At 50.8% G+C, this 16,742-nt stretch overlaps 1 pseudogene; it reads right to left on the bottom strand.

The window, feature by feature from the left end:
• Positions 1-639: 639 nt before the first annotated feature.
• Positions 640-15,074, bottom strand: LOC131491317 (hsc70-interacting protein-like; annotated as a pseudogene).
• Positions 15,075-16,742: the final 1,668 nt, after the last annotated feature.

Genomic DNA, 16,742 nt, shown 5'->3' with positions numbered 1-16,742 from the left:
ACATTCTTGTGCCCCTACTTACTTTGCACTGAAACGTTATAGGACAAGTCAAATACATGCACGCTCACTCACATTATCAATTAGGATACGAAAATGCATCGCCGATCTCGTTTCCTGCTACCGACACTGCTCAGTGAGATATTCCTTATAATTGCCAATATTCTCTTGATTTCCCCAGTTTCCTTTATAATTGCCAATATTTTCTTGACTGAGCCCCCGGGGCTCAATCTCACCATCCTGGGATCACGACCTGAGCCAAAATCAAGAGTCAGACGCTTAACTGACTGAGCCACCCAGGCGCCCCTGAAGATTTTATTTTTAAGTAATCTCTACACCCTACATGAGGCTCAAGTTTACAACCCCCAGGTCAAGAGTCGTATGTTCCACCAGCTAAGCCAGCTAGGTGCCCTGGTTTAAAAAGAGTTTAAAGGGTGTAATTCCTAATAGAACATTCTTTGATTGAACACCCTAATGACAAACCACTGTACCATTAACGTTTCGGTTGCGTGTGGGGGTAGAGGCGTAGGGATTATCTTGACGGCACCCCAGCTTTCCTCCTGAGAAGGTGAGAGCTACACTGGTTTGTAGTAATGCGACATCCATTAGATGCTTGAAGTCGCTTTTCCTTCAGGGAGGGCTTTATTTGCCAAGAAGGCGTTGTGCTTGATCTCCAAACTTGGCTGACAGCTTACTGATGAGATTCATAACCTTTGGGTTGCCGTGATATTTGACACGTTTGCTGGGTTCTGGGCCGTGTCCTGGAAGGCCACCATAACTTCTGGATCCTGCGTGGCTCCAAGAACGACTGGGTCACTGAGAATTTCACTGAGCCCAGGCGTTCCTGCCCTTCCAAGCTTGTCCGCTGCCACTCCTCTGGGAAAATTACCAGGGATTCCCCCGGGAAAGCCACAGGGGTAAGAGCCATCCTGAGCTCCTGATTGTCCTATGGCTTCTTCCTTCCCTCGGGCTCCCTCATGTTCTTCCTGAACCTTCTTAACCCTTTCTATTCTCTCTTTGACTCCTAGTTCCTCACGTCTTTGCTCGTATTTTCTCCAACGTTCGGCAATTTTCTAGGCCCTCGATCGAACTTCTTTCAGTATTGAGCTAGCATTTTCGTCATGATCCAGTTTGCAAGCAAGGGCAAGGTCATCTGCTGCTTCTTCCCAATGGCCCGGAAGTCTGGGCGCTTCCCCCCTCGCCACTCGTAAGGCTGAGCCGAATCAGGATTTGTTTCAATAGCCCCGTCACAGTCTCGGATGGCAGCTTTTGGCTTCTGTAATTTGACGAAGACACCGGCTCTCTTGGCATACAGAAGGGCCAAGGGAGGATTCAATTCGATGGCATCTGAACAAGTCAATGGCTTTCTGTAGTTCACCATCGCTTAGAGCATCAATGGCAGTCATTCCTTTTTTTTTTTTTTTTTTTTTTAATTTTTTTTCAACGTTTTTTATTTTTGGGACAGAGAGAGACAGAGCATGAACGGGGGAGGGTCAGAGAGAGAGGGAGACACAGAATCGGAAACAGGCTCCAGGCTCCGAGCCATCAGCCCAGAGCCTGACGCGGGGCTCGAACTCACGGACCGCGAGATCGTGACCTGGCTGAAGTCGGACGCTTAACCGACTGCGCCACCCAGGCGCCCCAGTCATTCCTTTTTTTTAATCATTTACCCGATCCATCATTTCCTCAGTCATCTCTACAGCGTCATCTCCCGTTTCTTGAGGGGCATCAGTATCTGCTTCAATGACACCTTCGTTGTCAATTTCTAGAACAGTTTCTTCGCCTGATGGTTCGTGTGTCTTTCTGTGTCCTCTGCCTTCTTACTTTGCGATTTTTCTTCCTTGGTATTGTCTTCTGATTGAGTTTGATAAGGAGCAGGGGGGAGTCCCCCCTCCCCCTCCCCCTCCCCCTCCCCCTCCCCCTCCCCAATGCTCTCCACCAACTCCCTCAGGAAGCTCATTTCCTCAGTGTGCCGAATGCTCGGGTCCTGCTTACGCATTTTCACAAAGATCTAAAGCTCGCTCACTGTGTGTGTGGGGGGTCCGTGGTCCACAGGCTCCCCGTGGGGCAGTGGACCCTGCAGAGGTTGCCGCCGGATTCCAGGCACAGGTACCAGCTCAGCGTGACCGTGACCGTGTGGAAGGGGGCGGCTGCCGCGAGCTCTCCTGACGTTTTCTCTTGTTGCATGAACCAGATACTTCACCTATTGCCACAACGGAAATTGCCACGGTCGTAACAAGACCCCAAGCATCGCGCGGAAAATTAGCCAATCCTACCATCCGCTTAATTTTTTAAAGGTTACTTATTTTGTTTTCTTTTTTTTAATTTTTTTTCAACTTTTATTTATTTATTTATTTGGGACAGAGAGAGACAGAGCATGAACGGGGGAGGGGCAGAGAGAGAGGGAGACACAGAATCCGAGACAGGCTCCAGGCTCTGAGCCATCAGCCCAGAGCCCGACGCGGGGCTCGAACTCACGGACCGCGAGATCATGACCTGGCTGAAGTCGGACGCTCAACCGACTGCGCCACCCAGGCGCCCCACCATCGGTCTAATTAATGCAGCATTAAAAGAGCAAGGTTTTTCACGTTAGCGGAGAAAGACGCACCAAACGGCAGACCCGGCCATACCAGACCTCCCGGAATCTTCTGACAACGATCTAGATTTGGCACGTACAACGTGGGTGGGGGGGAGGGGGGGGGATGATCCAGAAATTGCCCTGCTCGTTGAAGCGGCCTGGGAAGATCTCTCAGATTTTTCAGAAGACACGTCAGATGTCGATGCCTGGCCACAACAGGTAAACGCCAACTGGTGTGAGTATCGAATTGTCAATGTCTCCAAGGGCTGATTCGTCAGAGAGATAATGGAGGACACGATTCTAGGCTACAAACATACCCCACCCTGTACCACATTATTGGCAAAATTTGGTGGCCCCTCTTATGTACCATAACCATAACTATGATCAACATCCTGAGGAACTCAGAAGACCAAAATGATATGTTAGCTCCTGAATACAATATAACATTCCCTACATCCCCAACACAGCTCACACCTGAACTCAGTTTTTCAAATCATGTCCCAACCACACCAGGGTTGCCTGAGCACATATCAGGCTGTATTTTATACAGTAACATCTTTTCAGAGCTAATTACATACGCACTTCATTCTACCAGAGCTCAGAAAGCAGCTTGAAGACACGGTAGCACAATTTTAGAACAAAACTTTTATTCTGGCTTACAAACTGCACACCTTGGGGCACCTGGGTGGTTCAGTCGGTTAAGTGTCTGACTTCAACTCAGGTCATGATCTCACAGTTTGTGGGTTCGAGCCCCACGTCGGGCTCTGTGCCGACAGCCTCAAGCGTGCTTCAGATTCTGTGTCTCTGTCTCTCTCTGCCCCTCCCCTATGTGTGTGCTGTCCCTCTCTTGCTCAAAAATAAACATTAAAAAAATGCTGCACACCTTTGTCGAGCCATATACAGAATTAACTATGCACTAGATGATTGTGGACAAAATACGATAAAATGTGAAAGACAGAATTATGTGCTTTCAATGAAGACTTTTTTTTAATGTTTATTTTTGAGAGAGAGAGAGACAGAGCACGAGTGAGGGAGAGGCAGACCAAGAGGGAGACACAAAATCTGAAGCAGGCTCCGAGCTATCGGTACAAGAGCCCGATGTGGGGCTCGAACCCACGAACTGCAAGACCATGACCTGAGCTGAAGTTGGACGCTTAACCCACTGAGCCACCCGAGCGGCCCAAGACCTGTGTATTATTGAGAGAGGACGTTGGAATGCTACACACTGTATGAGAATGTTCCACTGGAAGCCACAGTAGATACGTGTTATTACCAACCCAACACCAAAAATCCTTAGGCCAAATATGTTTGAGTCTATTTCACTTAACCTTCTGAGAATTGTATACAAACCCATGCCACAGAGAGTTGAAATAATCTTCCAAAAGAAACAATGCAAGTTGTACTGTATACAATCTGAACGTAAAATTTATGGCACAGAGTTAGGAACAACCACCCATGAAGGGTCCAACTGACCACCCATCAACAGGATTGAGTTTAGAAAGCCTACAGTTCTGGTAGGATTAGGCATCATCTCTAATTTAATTATCTCTGGAATTCAGGAAGCAAAAATTCAAATTACGAAGCAGGAATTATTTGCTTTGTAAAAACGTGTGAATCCCCTGCTTAATGCAGTAGGAAGTTTAGATTCCAAGATCTCAGCATTCTGAGAACTATATTCCCTTGTCTCAACTGTGCATGATTACCATGCCTACCAACGGGAATTAAAAAAAATAATAAAAATAAATTTTTTTAATGTTCATTCATTTTTGAAAGACACAGAGAGACAGAGCACAAGCAGGGGTGGGGCAGAGAGAGAGGAGGACACAGAATCTGAAGCAGGCTCCAGGCTCTGAGCTGTCAGCACAGAGCCCAAGGTGGGGCTCGAACTCACAAACCGCGAGATCATGACCTGAGCTGAAGTCGAACGCTCAACAGATTGAGCCACCCTGGCGCCCCCACCCCCCAATTTTTTTTAATGTTTATTTTTGAGAGAGAGAGAGACAGACAGAGTGTGAGCAAGGGAGGGGCAGAGAGAGAGAGGGAGACAACAGAATCCCAAGCAGGCTCCGGGCTCTGAGCCGTCAGCACAGAGCCCGACATGGGGCTCAAACCTGAGAACCGACATGGGGCTCAAACCCGAAAAACGTGAGATCATGACCTGAGCTGAAGCCGGACCCTTAACCCACTGAGCCACCCAGACGCCCCTATGTGTGCAGCATTTCAACAGGCCGCCTGCTTCCCATCCCCTAATGTTTCATCAACCTCTGCAGTCACTCCTTGGTACTTTCCTTGCCAGGGTCTGAAACTCTGGTGTCAAACCTTTGCTCCCCTGGAGAAGGCGGATGGTACCAAGCAGCAAATAAGCATGATAAAGCGGGGGGGGGGGGGGTGGTGGGAGAAGAGGGCAGAAGACTGAGGTCTGGGGACTGTCCCTGCACTAACTTGCTGCCCGACTTTTCCTTAGGGACGGTGTAAATGGGTGGGGGAGGGGTTATCCCACGGTAGCGACTCATCGCCTTCCAGATCCCTCTCAGCACTCACACTCTGGGCTGCCTTCTTATGCAAATCAGTAGCTGGGGGCTGTGGGTGATGACTGTTGGGTTTTTGTCAGCCCAGAAGAGAGTCCCAGTCTCCAGCAGGGACCCCGTGAGTCTCCAGACCTAGCCGAGGCCTGAGTCGGGGCGGTGCCTCAGTTTCCCCAGATCGTGAGGCTTCGGCTCCTATATGGAGGGAGAGAAGGCCCTGGGTGTGATGGCTGCCCCTTCCTCAGAGGTGTGGAGGGACTGGAGCTGGAAAACGCCAGGAGGATTTTCCGAATGAACTTCACGTGCTGATGGGCAGCTCTTGCCAGGAACAAGGTCCCTCCTGGCTAGGACTGTGGCCTGTTCCCATACCCTCTCCCCTACCCCTGCCCCCCGTCCCCCTGCTGTGAAGACAGCAGGACAATGGTGCCACGACTCTGTCCTGGGTTTTACTTTCAGAGCGGTGCCTGCTTTTCTCAGCCTGCACGCCATACCCCTGGAGGGGTCCCCGGGAGGCAGGGCTGATGTCTGCCAGGCCTCCCGGGGCCCCTGGCCTTGTCGTTCAGTCATCCAAAAGATATGCATTAAGCCAAGCCCTGGCCACATCAGTGGGCAAGGCAGATGGTCCATGCTCCCATGAGCTCCCGTCCTGGGGGGGACAGTCAGGCTCCTGGCAAAGAGACAGTTTTAGATGGTGGTGTAAGACGTTCCTTGAAAGGAACCAACAGGGTGAGGTGACAGAGACTGGCACCAGCAACTTGGGGGAAGGCCTCTTTGAGGTGGTTTCATCTAAGCCAAAAACCTGAAGGATGAGAAGTGCAGCATTTAAACAATTTATCTTTTTAGGGATGCCCGGCTGTCTCAGTCCGTGGAGCATGGAACTCTTGATCTTGAGGTCTTGAGTTTGAGCTCCTTGTTGGCCATAGAGTTTACTTTACAAAATTTAGTTTGGGGGGCACCGGGGTGACTCAGTCTATTGAACATCTCACTCTTGATTTCGGTTCAGGTCATGATCCCAGGGTTGTGGGATCGAGCCCCGCATTGGGCTCTGTGCTAAGCATGGAGCCTGCTTGGGATTCCCGCCCCCCATTTTCTCTCCCATCTTCTCCCCCCCCCATACTCTCTGTCTCTAAAATAAAAAATAAAAATTCAAAAAAATTTATTTTTATAGCTTTACTGAGGTATAATTGGCATATAAACTTTATTTAAGGTACACAATTTGGTGTTTTGGTGTATGTATGCATCCATACAACCACAACCAAGGTAATGAACATATTCATCACCCCACAGTTTCTTTGGAGGGCCAGCATTTTGAAAAGTTGGGGAATAGGGTTTCAGGCAGCAGAACTGGCAAGTGCAAAGGCCCTGTGGCAGGGACAAGCTTGGGGGCCCCAGGAGCAGAAAGGAGGCCAGTAGGGAACGTGATAGGGGATGAGGTGATGGTGGTGAGGGGCAGGAGCCCCACATGGGGGTCTTTTTGGTCTAGGTAAGAAGCTGAGTTCTGAATCTAAGTGCTTCCTCGACACCCTCTTGACTGGTGAGTAAGCAGCCACTTTATACTTGGCCATCAGCTCCTCTGGCCCTGTTCTCACCAAGGCTCTTCTGAGAAAGCAGCCATGTGGGTCTATGACACCTGTGAATGACTTAGTAAGTGTTTTCCCCCAGAAATGATTTATGTTTTACTGGGGCCTTCAATACCTCCACCCAAAGGAGTGAGAAATGATGGAATTTCAGGCTGATGGGCAGGCCTGTGGGAGGAGCCTTGGTCAATCACTCTTCTGTCTCTAAGTTCTCAGCCTTCAGAAAGTGAAGCTGGCTTCTTGAATATTCTGGTTGTAAGTCACAGATTTGAGGACAGGGTGCATTTGACTCCCTCAAATCCTCCAGACTTGGTCCTTGGGAGCCTCCCCCAGCTGGACTGCCAGAGGCAGAAGGGGAAGGAGGGGGGTTGACAGAAGCCGATCCTCATAGAGCAAGTTCCTTGACAACAGACAGCTCTGGGAGCTTGAGAGGAGACTGTAGGACCGACCACCAGGGAGTGAGGAGTACCCCTGGGGCTTCAGGACAACATGATTTTGGGGGGCCGGTTACAGCAAGGACAGCCACCACCCTAGAGAGGAGTGAGGCTTACTCTAGAGTCACAGATTTGGGTTTGAATCATGACTCTAGAAACTTAGTAACTGGGTGGCTTGAGCAGATGATTTCTCTGAACATACGATTTCTCATGGATTTTAAAAAATCGTCCCTTAAAACAAAAATCATCACTTTGCAGGGCTACTGTCCAGGTACCTTGTAAGTACCTTTGACTCATTTATTCTGCATTTTTTTTTTTTTTTTTTTTTTTTTTACCATACACCCATTTTGTGCCATGCATGGAACATGGTGGGCAAAATCCCTGCCCCCGGGGGTTACTTTTCCTCCTCGGAAGCCAGCAGACCCTGGCCTTGATTTTTCCATCTGTAGGGTGAGGGCAGTGCTCCCTGGAGAGAAGTGTGGCTCATCCAGGTAGGAAGGTCCCTGTAAGGAGTGGTGCCCTCTTTCCCGAGGAGCCACCTGGGGAACTCTTGTCCAGGCACACAGGATTGGGGACGTGCTCAAGGGTACACCCCCTCCTCTCCTGTGCCTCTGACTGAGCTGCTGGTACCATCAGTTGCTTGTTTCTTTCTTGCACCCGAAGCCTCTAATTCCATGATTAATATCGGACTAGGCTTGGTTTCCTGAGAGTTGAAATGACTCACCCCCATTCACAACGGCCCTGCTGAGCATGAAGGTCTGGGGGAGACGGGGACTCCGTGATGGGGAGCTGAGGCCCCTGGGGTCATCCCTGCCACCTTCTCGGCCTTGGCCAAGTCTCTTTCCCTCTCTGGTCTTACCTTCCTCCTCTGTCGCTCTGGAAGGTGGAAGGAAATATTGGAAACCGGGAAGAACAGTGGAAGCCCCTGCCAGGCTCCTGGTCCCAGGAGCTCAAGAGGGTTACAATCGTCTCCTGGGGTCTGGTCGGGGCCTCCTCACGGTTCTAGTCACAGGAACCTTTTTAGTCCTCGCTCAACCCTTTGCAGTGGATACACTGTTCACATTATGCATGAAGAAATCGAGACTCAGAGAGGGTAACTTGCTGAAATCCGCATAGCTAGTAAGTGGCAGAGACAGGGCTGGACCAGTGCCTGGTCTTAGCGTCTCCGCCAGCCTAGAAGAGCAGGGCTGGAAGTATCCTGCAGGAGCCCCGCAGGCCTGGATGAGACCCAGGCCTCCTCTCCTTCATTCTCCCTGGAGCCTCAGACCAAGAGGACTTAAAGCAGACTGTCAGATACCAGCCCCCCATTAAAAATTTTTTTCTTTTTCTTTTTTTTAATGTTTATTTGTTTTTGAGAGAGAGAGAGAGAGAGAGAGCGAGCAAGGGAGGGACAGAGAGGGAGGGAGACAGAATCCCAAGCAGGCTCCGTGCCGTCAGCACAGAGCCTGATGTGGGGCTTGAACCCACGAAACATGAGATCATGACCTGAGCTGAAATGAAGAGTTGGATGCTTAACCTGTTGCATCCACACGACTCCTGAAACAGAACGCTACGGGCACCAGTGACAGTCACAACAAAGTTTATTACAATGAGAGGCAAGGCCGACCGATCGGGACCAACACTCTTGATAAGAGTGCGGCCCGGAACAGCCGGGGTACAGAGTGTTTATAACCGATCACATCGTTTTATCATCACCTGGGAACAGAGCAAAGAAACAGTTTCCAGATGAGTTAGAAACCGTTGCCTAATGAGGTGTTTACTTTAGACTTTCTGCCTCTAAGTTGCAACCAGTGGATCTCCTTGACCCTGCCTCTGATGCTCTTTTCTTTGAACTTTTGTTTCCTTAATTGGTGAAGCCTAATTTACAAGAGTATGAGGCGTAGGTTACCAGAGCAAAGCAAGGCTGTTATCTCTTAACCTTCAGTGTCAACACAAAGCTGTTATTTTTCAGGCTAAGCATTAGCCCTACACTACAATTTAACCCTTACAAACCAACTGAGCCACCCAGGTGCCCCTAAAAAAATTTTTTTTTTTTAATGTTTATTTAGTTTTGAGAGAGAGAGAGAGAGAGACAGAGCATGAGCAGGGGAGGAGCAGAGAGAGAGACACACACATACAGAATCGGAAGCAGGCTCCAGGCTCTGAGCTGTCAGCACAGAGCCTCACGTGGGGCTCGAACCCACGAGCTGTGAGATCATGACCTGAGCCAATGTCGATGCTTAACCGACTGAGACACTGCGCCCCCAGTCCCCTATTTTACAGATGAAGGCACTGAGGCCTGGAGATGGGTAGTTGTACAGCTAGATGCAGACCTGGGCTCGAACCTGGGCTCCTTACCCTCCTTTCAGTCTTCCCGCCCCTACAGCTGCCACCTATTAGGCGGGAGCCTAGATTGAGCCCGTAGCTGGGCACGGAGGCCCGAGGAAGTGCCCCACAGCAGCTGTGTGACTAGCAGGCTGGCTTGTACTGAGGCACAGGGGGTGGTCGCCCATGTAGCATCACCTGAGAGGCCAGGGAGGACCTCTGACCCCAAGGCTCTCGCCTGCGGGCACCCGGAACCCCGTCTGAGTCACTCCTAGCTGGAACGGTGAATGCCATGGGAAACTCATCCCTGGGGAAGGGGAACCCCGGACTGTGAGCATTTCGTCTCTGGTCCCAAATGGAGAGGTCTGAGGCCGCAGCAGGGGCCTGGATACCCAGTGGGGGTGGGGCAGAAGGCAGCGAAGCTCTTTACGTGTCAGAGCTTTCTGTGTCCACTCTTTTATTCAGGGTTCATTGCAGCCCTCAGAAGGCTGCCTGGCAGCTTTATTTATTTTTTATTAAAAAAAAAGTGTATTTATTTATTTTTGAGAGAGAGAGGCAGAGCACAAGCAAGGGAGGGGCAGAGAGAGAGAGGGAGACACAGAACTTGAAGCAGGCTCCAGGCTCTGAGCTGTCAGCACAGAACCCCGACGTGGGGCTCGAACTCCTGAAGAGTGAGATCATGACCTGAGCTGATCAACCGACGGAGCCACCCCTGCGTCCCTGCTTGGCGGTTTTAAAACCCACATCTGGCAGAGAAGGCCACATGCCGCCGGTGGGCCCCGTCCACCTCCTGGTATTCACACGCCTGTGCAGTCCCCACCCACAATGGGGAGAGCCAGCCTGAGTCACCGGTAACATAGTGCGGAAATGACGAAACGTGGCTTCTGAGGCCAGATCATCGTCTACGGCCATACCACCCTGAACGCGCCCGATCTCGTCTGAGGCCAGATCATCAAAGTCATTGTGGCTTCCATCTTGTTCTTTGGGGATCACTTGCTCTGGAGGAAGCCAGCTGCCATGTTGTAAGGGTACTCAAGCTGCCTCGAGACTGATGCCTCCTGCCCACAGCCATGTGAGTGGCTGATTTTGGAAGCAGGTCCTCTAGTCTCAGCCAAGCCTTCAGATGCCTGCAGCCCCCCGGGGACATCTTGACTGCAACCTCCTGAGAGACCCCCCGAGCCAGGATTACCCTGTGCAGTACCCCCTGGATTGCTGACCCACAGAAACAGTGTGATACAATGTTTATTGTCAATTTAAGCTGCCAAATGTTGAGATACACAGCAACAGATAACTAATACACTCAGAGAAAAGAAAATGTCTTGTGCCATGGCCAGCCCCAGGACTCCTATAGCCGTGATCTTCCTCCTGGGAAAAGCAAGGGTGACAGGGACCTAGAAGGAAAAAAGAAGGCGGCTGAGGCCTGAAAGTCGGACACGGTTGGAGCCAAATCCCAAATCTACCACTCTCAAGCTGTGTGACCTCAGGCAAGTTACTTAACTACTCTGAGCCTCGGTTTGTTCATCTGTGAAGTGGGGACAGCAATATTGACTTGAAATCTCGTTGCCAGGATTAAATATGTAGCCAAGGGCCTGGGTCACCTGCTTGGGGGGGGGGTGTACCCCTGGAACTCATCCAGGCAGCTGGGAACCCCTAGTGTTTGTTCCTTGCCAACTTGAAGGAGTGAACTTCCTGCCCCCAGCCCTCTGTGGCCACTCCTCACCACCTTCTGAGAAGCCCGAGCTGAGTGACCAGGATCCACCTAGTGTCCTGGGCCTCGAGGCAGGGAGACCTCTGAGACTTTGATTCGGAGGCGGCCGGACTCGCAGGGCCTGCCCGATAAGCTCCCTAATAGTCCCACTTGCATTAAGGCTCCAGAGAAAGGTACTCAGAAAAGCACCTGGGCTAATCAGAGCGGAAGGGTCCGGGCTTTCCTCTTCCGGTTTGCAGCCTCCTACCTGCCGGCTGCTGCCTGTGGCAGAAAGAATCCCTTTATCTGCCGAGGGTATTTTGGGGCCATTTGGGGCTGGGGTTCCCAGCTGTCGGGGAAGTCCCTGACTTTCCTGAGCCTTGTGTCTTACTTGTATCTCTTCGGCGACACAGGCTGCCTGTTCCCTCCCGAAGGCTTCCTGCTGTGCCCACCTTGTGTCCCCCTCGTCCGAGACGAGATGGTGCAGGCAGGCACTGCTCACCCTCCCGCCCCCTGCAGGCCTGGGGTTGGCTTCCACAGCTCACTCTGGGCATGTGTGGCAGCCCCTGCGATGCCACAGCAGCGCCTGCCTGCCGCACCTTGCATGGGGCCCAGGGACTTCCCCTCCTGTTCTTCAAAGCACTTTCACACTTGCGAGGGGGTTCGTGAACCGCCTGGAACCTGCACAAGGTGCCCACTCGGCCCCGTCCAGTGCCTGCCCTTTATAGTCCCCTAGGCCGCCAGTTTCCTGGGCCGCTGCAATTTCTACAGTAGAGGCCGGACTTCCCCGGGCTCCAGCTCGTCCCCTGGCCCCAGAACGTGCCCTTCTCCCTGCTGGCCAGCTGTGGGCTCCCAGCCCTGTGCCGGGCACCGTCTCGGGCTCCCGAGGCATCCCGGTTCTCCAGGAGCCCACAGTTTCCTGGGGCAGATGGATCCACGAACCAGTCATTACAGTCATGACGCAGTAAGACCAGTTCTAGAATTGACGTACAAAAAAACGACAGAAACCGCCTTTCTGACTGGGAAGATGGCTGGGGGGGGGGGGGGGGGGAGGGACAGTGCCAGGAAAGTGACAACGAGGAGGTGGCCCTGGAGCAGGCTCTGAAGGTACACGGGAGGCTGAAGGTACACGGGAGGACCTTCCCTGTCCCGAGGGAAGGACCAGGATGGGCAAAGGCATGAAAGAGGCTGGGGAAGCTGGAGGGGAAGGCAGGACGCTAAGACTGGGCCTTGGTACCAAGGGCCCTGAGTGCCCCCGGCTTGGAGGAACCGGAGCCTGGTGGATTCACTGTGCCGTGCCTCGGTTTCCCACCTGCACAATGGGTATGCCATCTTCCTCGTGGGATTTTCCAGAGGATTGGAGGAAGCAACGCCTGAAAAATCCTGGCCCCAAGTCAGCACTCAAAGGCAGCTGTTGTTATTGTCATCAAGTAAATTACATGAGTTTTCGTGTAATGAGAGCCCCCGCCCCCACCCCCACCGCAGGTCTGCGAGGCTTCTATGCAGAGGAGACGTGGGGAGCTGTCCCTTAGGAAGCCCATGAGGGGAATGCCAGGGAGGGGACGCAGGCTTCCAGAGCACCATTATTATGATCATTTTTAATGGATGTGTAGTATTCTAGTAAGCTGGTGTACCATAATCTTCTTAACCCTTAACCCCTGATGTTGTGATTCTTAGGGTATTTCCAAAATGTATAAATAACATTTTAGGAAACATTGCTGTGTTTATAGTTTCCTTTTTTCTTCTTTCCAGTTGAAGTATTACCTTGGTTTTTCTTTATGGGGGTGAAATGACTGAGCCACAAGTTGTAAACATTTTTTTTTTTTTTTTTTTTGCGGCGGGTTGGGGGGAGGTTGGGGTGGGGGTGGGGGTTGAAGGGGGGCTTTTGCTAAGAATTGCTACATTGCTTTCAGAGCATGAACGCATATTCCAGTTTTGCCACAACTTTGGGGTTGGATTTTACCAAAGTTGCTTTTATAAAGAAAAGCAAAAAACAAAACAAAACAAAAAAAAACCCCTAATGATTTAATGAGTCGAAGACGACATCAAAGGTTGCTTTAATTTGTGTATCTTCGCTTGCTAGAAAAGTGGAATTTTTAAAGCGTGTAATTAATGTTCATTGTATTTCCCCTGTGTCCACTGTTTTGATGTTGTTGTTTAGTTATGCATATGTGTTTTATTCAGAGAAGCTCTTCTATAGTAGAAAGCCCTGACCTGAGGTGTCCTGAGTGACTCCTGCCCCTGTCTGGCTCTGTAAACATCATGGGTGGTCACTTCCACTATTACTCACTTGTTTTTTTTAAACACTCTTTTAAAAAATTTTTTAAAAATGTGCATTTATTTTTGACAGGGAGAGAGACAGAGTGTGAGCGGGGGAGGGACAGAGAGAGAGGGAGACCCAGAATCCAGAGCAGGCTCCAGGCTCGGAGCGGTCAGCACAGAGCCCGATGTGGGGCTTGAACTCACGAATCCCAAGATCAAGTCGGACGCCCAGATGAAGACAGACGCTTAACTGACTGAGTCACCCAGGCATCCCATAACAGACTCTCTTTTCTTTTTTTGTTCTATTTATCTTAAAAGAGAGAGAGAGCGTGTGTGCACACAACTGGGGAAAAGGCAGAGAGAGAGGGGAGAGAGAATCCCAAGCAGGCTCTGTGCCGATGTGGGACTCAAACCCGAGACTCATGAGATCAGGAGCCGAAATCAAGTCGGACGCTTAACTGACCGAACGAGCCAGACAACACTTATAATCACTCACTTAAGTATTTAAATTGTTTAATGAAGTCCCAGCTCAAACATCCCAGGGCACTGGGCCCGGGCACCCAAAGGAGAGCCCGGAAGGGGGTCTCCCCGGGGTGGGTGCCCACTGCAGGAAGTTTCTCCAAGTAGAATCCAGGAGCACGAGGACAGTAGGGTGTGGCAGGAAGGGCAGCTGTGGAGTCCTGGTGGGAAACTGCTGGTGGGCCAGGAGATGAAGACGTTTCTGTAAGATGGGGGGGCCTTATACTTTGCAGGACAGAACGAGGTACAGATCCTGAGGGTCACTGGGCCATTCTGGGCTCAGCGAGAACAAATGGCCATCTTTAATCACAGCACCTAGGACTGGCTGCCTGTTTCTTGGTTTCCAGGTCTGGGAAAAGATTACGAAGACAAGCAAATGAATCCCTGACCAGCAGCCTCCCTGGAGGATGTGCAGTATATGTGTATGGAATGTACAATGAAAGGAGTAGAGAAGCCGTGGGTTGGAGAAGCATGGGAAGGGAAAATTACCCTCTGCAAATGAGAACTTAATCGGAACGAGGCTTGTATATTTTCTTTCTCTTAGGTAAGAGTTCTAGCCTCTTCCTGTAGGCAGACAACTTTCAGGGGGGCAGGGAAATATTTGTGGATTGATAACCAAACGCTCTGTTCTCTGTCCATCAGTCCCTTCAACAGTCAGTCCATCCACCTATCCAATCATCTGCCCTCGTGTGTGCCCATCCATCCACTCACCCACCCACACACCTGTCCATCTGTCCACCCAGCCACCCAGCCATCCAGCCAACCACCTATCCACCCATTGATCAACTCACCCACCCACCCATCCATTCATCTGCGGATTCCTTTTTCAGCGTATATTTCTTCATGGATGTTGGCTGTCTCTGCAGTCTTCTGACTCCAGCTGCCCCTTCGAAAAGAATCCCCAGGACAAGAGAGAAGGTCTGGGTTGATCTGTGTCAGAAGCAGGAACCTACTCAGGTCTGGCCCTTTCTTGGGGTGGGGGTGGGGTGGGACTTTTGCGCCTGGGACCTCCCAATCTCCTGAGTCCCCCACCTCCAGAAGCAGGGGGTGGTGGGCAGGGTGTGTGGGGGGTGATGTGGGAAACAAAGGCGGAAGGAAATGGTAGATAAAAAAAATTTCCTTCTAACCTGCAGCCAAGGTGCTGCTCTGTCTTCCCAGCAAGGCAAACTTGGTCCACATGCCAATACCCATTGTAGCCTAGAATGTGATGGGGGAGCAGGAGAGGGCAGAGCCTTTATGGCAGGCAGTGATCATAGCGATTTTGCTTCAGGGCTACCTTGAGTTGCTTTGATGTCAGGAACCTCTGACATATCCTGTGTGTGGGACACCACCCAGGACGCAGGGGAGGATTTTCTTGATAATGGGCCCTGTCTACTTTTCTAGGATCATGGGGGCATCTTCAGTCCCAAGGACTCTCCCTTGACATGCCTTTTAACCCACTGGAAACAATTCAGATTGCAAAGACTGAAGAAAGGACTGACCTCCTCTAACACTGCCTGGCTTCAGTAGGGGTCAACCAGTTAGACCTCTCCTGCAGAAAACTGGGCAAACGGATGGAAGTACCAGGCCTTCATGGCTGTAAATCAGGACCTGGACCTAAGGGCCTCTTGCAGAATGGTTTGGCCACTAATCAGGCCAACAAACCTCCTGCTCTATTGGATGATAATAGTCTAAATAGGTCTCCTCCAAATAAATCCATATAATAATAAATGGAAACACAGGCCATCCTTAATGAAGACGATACTGCCCCTCTCTCCCACTGTTCCTCCTCCTAATAGATGTGGGGGCTTCTCCCTCATATATTTCCTGGGCTCATGGTTATAATCAGAGTCAACTGTCTCCGGTAAGTCTCCCTTCGACAGGGACTTTACGTAATATTCCCAAGTAGCTGCTGAAACTCCCTTTGTTTCGGGGAAGTTCCCCATTCTCCTGCCCCATGTGGACTGCATATTTCCACTTTGGTGGGAAAATCATGGTGTCTGCTCCTCTGTCTGAGCTGGCAAAGTTTAGAATCAGGAACCCTCTTTCTCTGCCCTTTGGTGGCACCCTGCCTCTTCTGCCTCCTCCTCTCTGCACCCCTGTGGGTGCGGCCTGCATAAGTGGTTCCCACAGAGTCCTCTGTGGTGCCTCCTCAGGTACCATCGGCTCCTCGTCCTGCCCTTGTTGTCGAGGAGTGAGGAGCACCCAACCAGAACTTGTTCTGCCCCCTTCAGATTTCCCTACTAGTGTCCCAGGTAAAACACTGACAGTGGGGAGCAAATTGACTTTTAAGTGGACACAGGTGGAACATATTCAGCACTTAAGCTAATTTAAGTCTGTTGGTTTAACTAAAATAGGCATGTATTTAGAGTTATCAGCATTCAATGTGAGAATGTATTCTACCTAGGTTTACTGAAGGTCGAATAAGCTAGTGGTCTCTGTTGCAATTTGTTAGCAAAAAGTTGACTTAAAATGATGGTTAATTCTGTGTCAAAGTTTTCACGGGTAGTTGTTAAGATAGCTTTCAAAGTCTTTGGTAACTGGAAACTTCAGAGCTTTGCATGATAAATGGGATTCAATCCATTGGACATCTAGGTCTTTTCCTTTTTTTTTTTTTTTTTTTTTATTTATTTTTGGGACAGAGAGAGACAGAGCATGAACGGGGGAGGGGCAGAGAGAGAGGGAGACACAGAATCGGAAACAGGCTCCAGGCTCCGAGCCATCAGCCCAGAGCCCGACGCGGGGCTCGAACTCAGGGACCGCGAGATCGTGACCTGGTTGAAGTCGGACGCTTAACCGACTGCGCCACCCAGGCGCCCCGGTCTTTTCCAAATAGGCTGGGGCACTGAAGCATTGATTTCTGAACATAGGTGTGCGTTT

This window comes from Neofelis nebulosa, chromosome 2 (assembly GCF_028018385.1).
Source record: "Neofelis nebulosa isolate mNeoNeb1 chromosome 2, mNeoNeb1.pri, whole genome shotgun sequence".
NCBI classification, from domain to species: Eukaryota; Metazoa; Chordata; class Mammalia; order Carnivora; family Felidae; genus Neofelis; species Neofelis nebulosa.
This window is presented reverse-complemented; position numbering and strand designations above follow the sequence as displayed.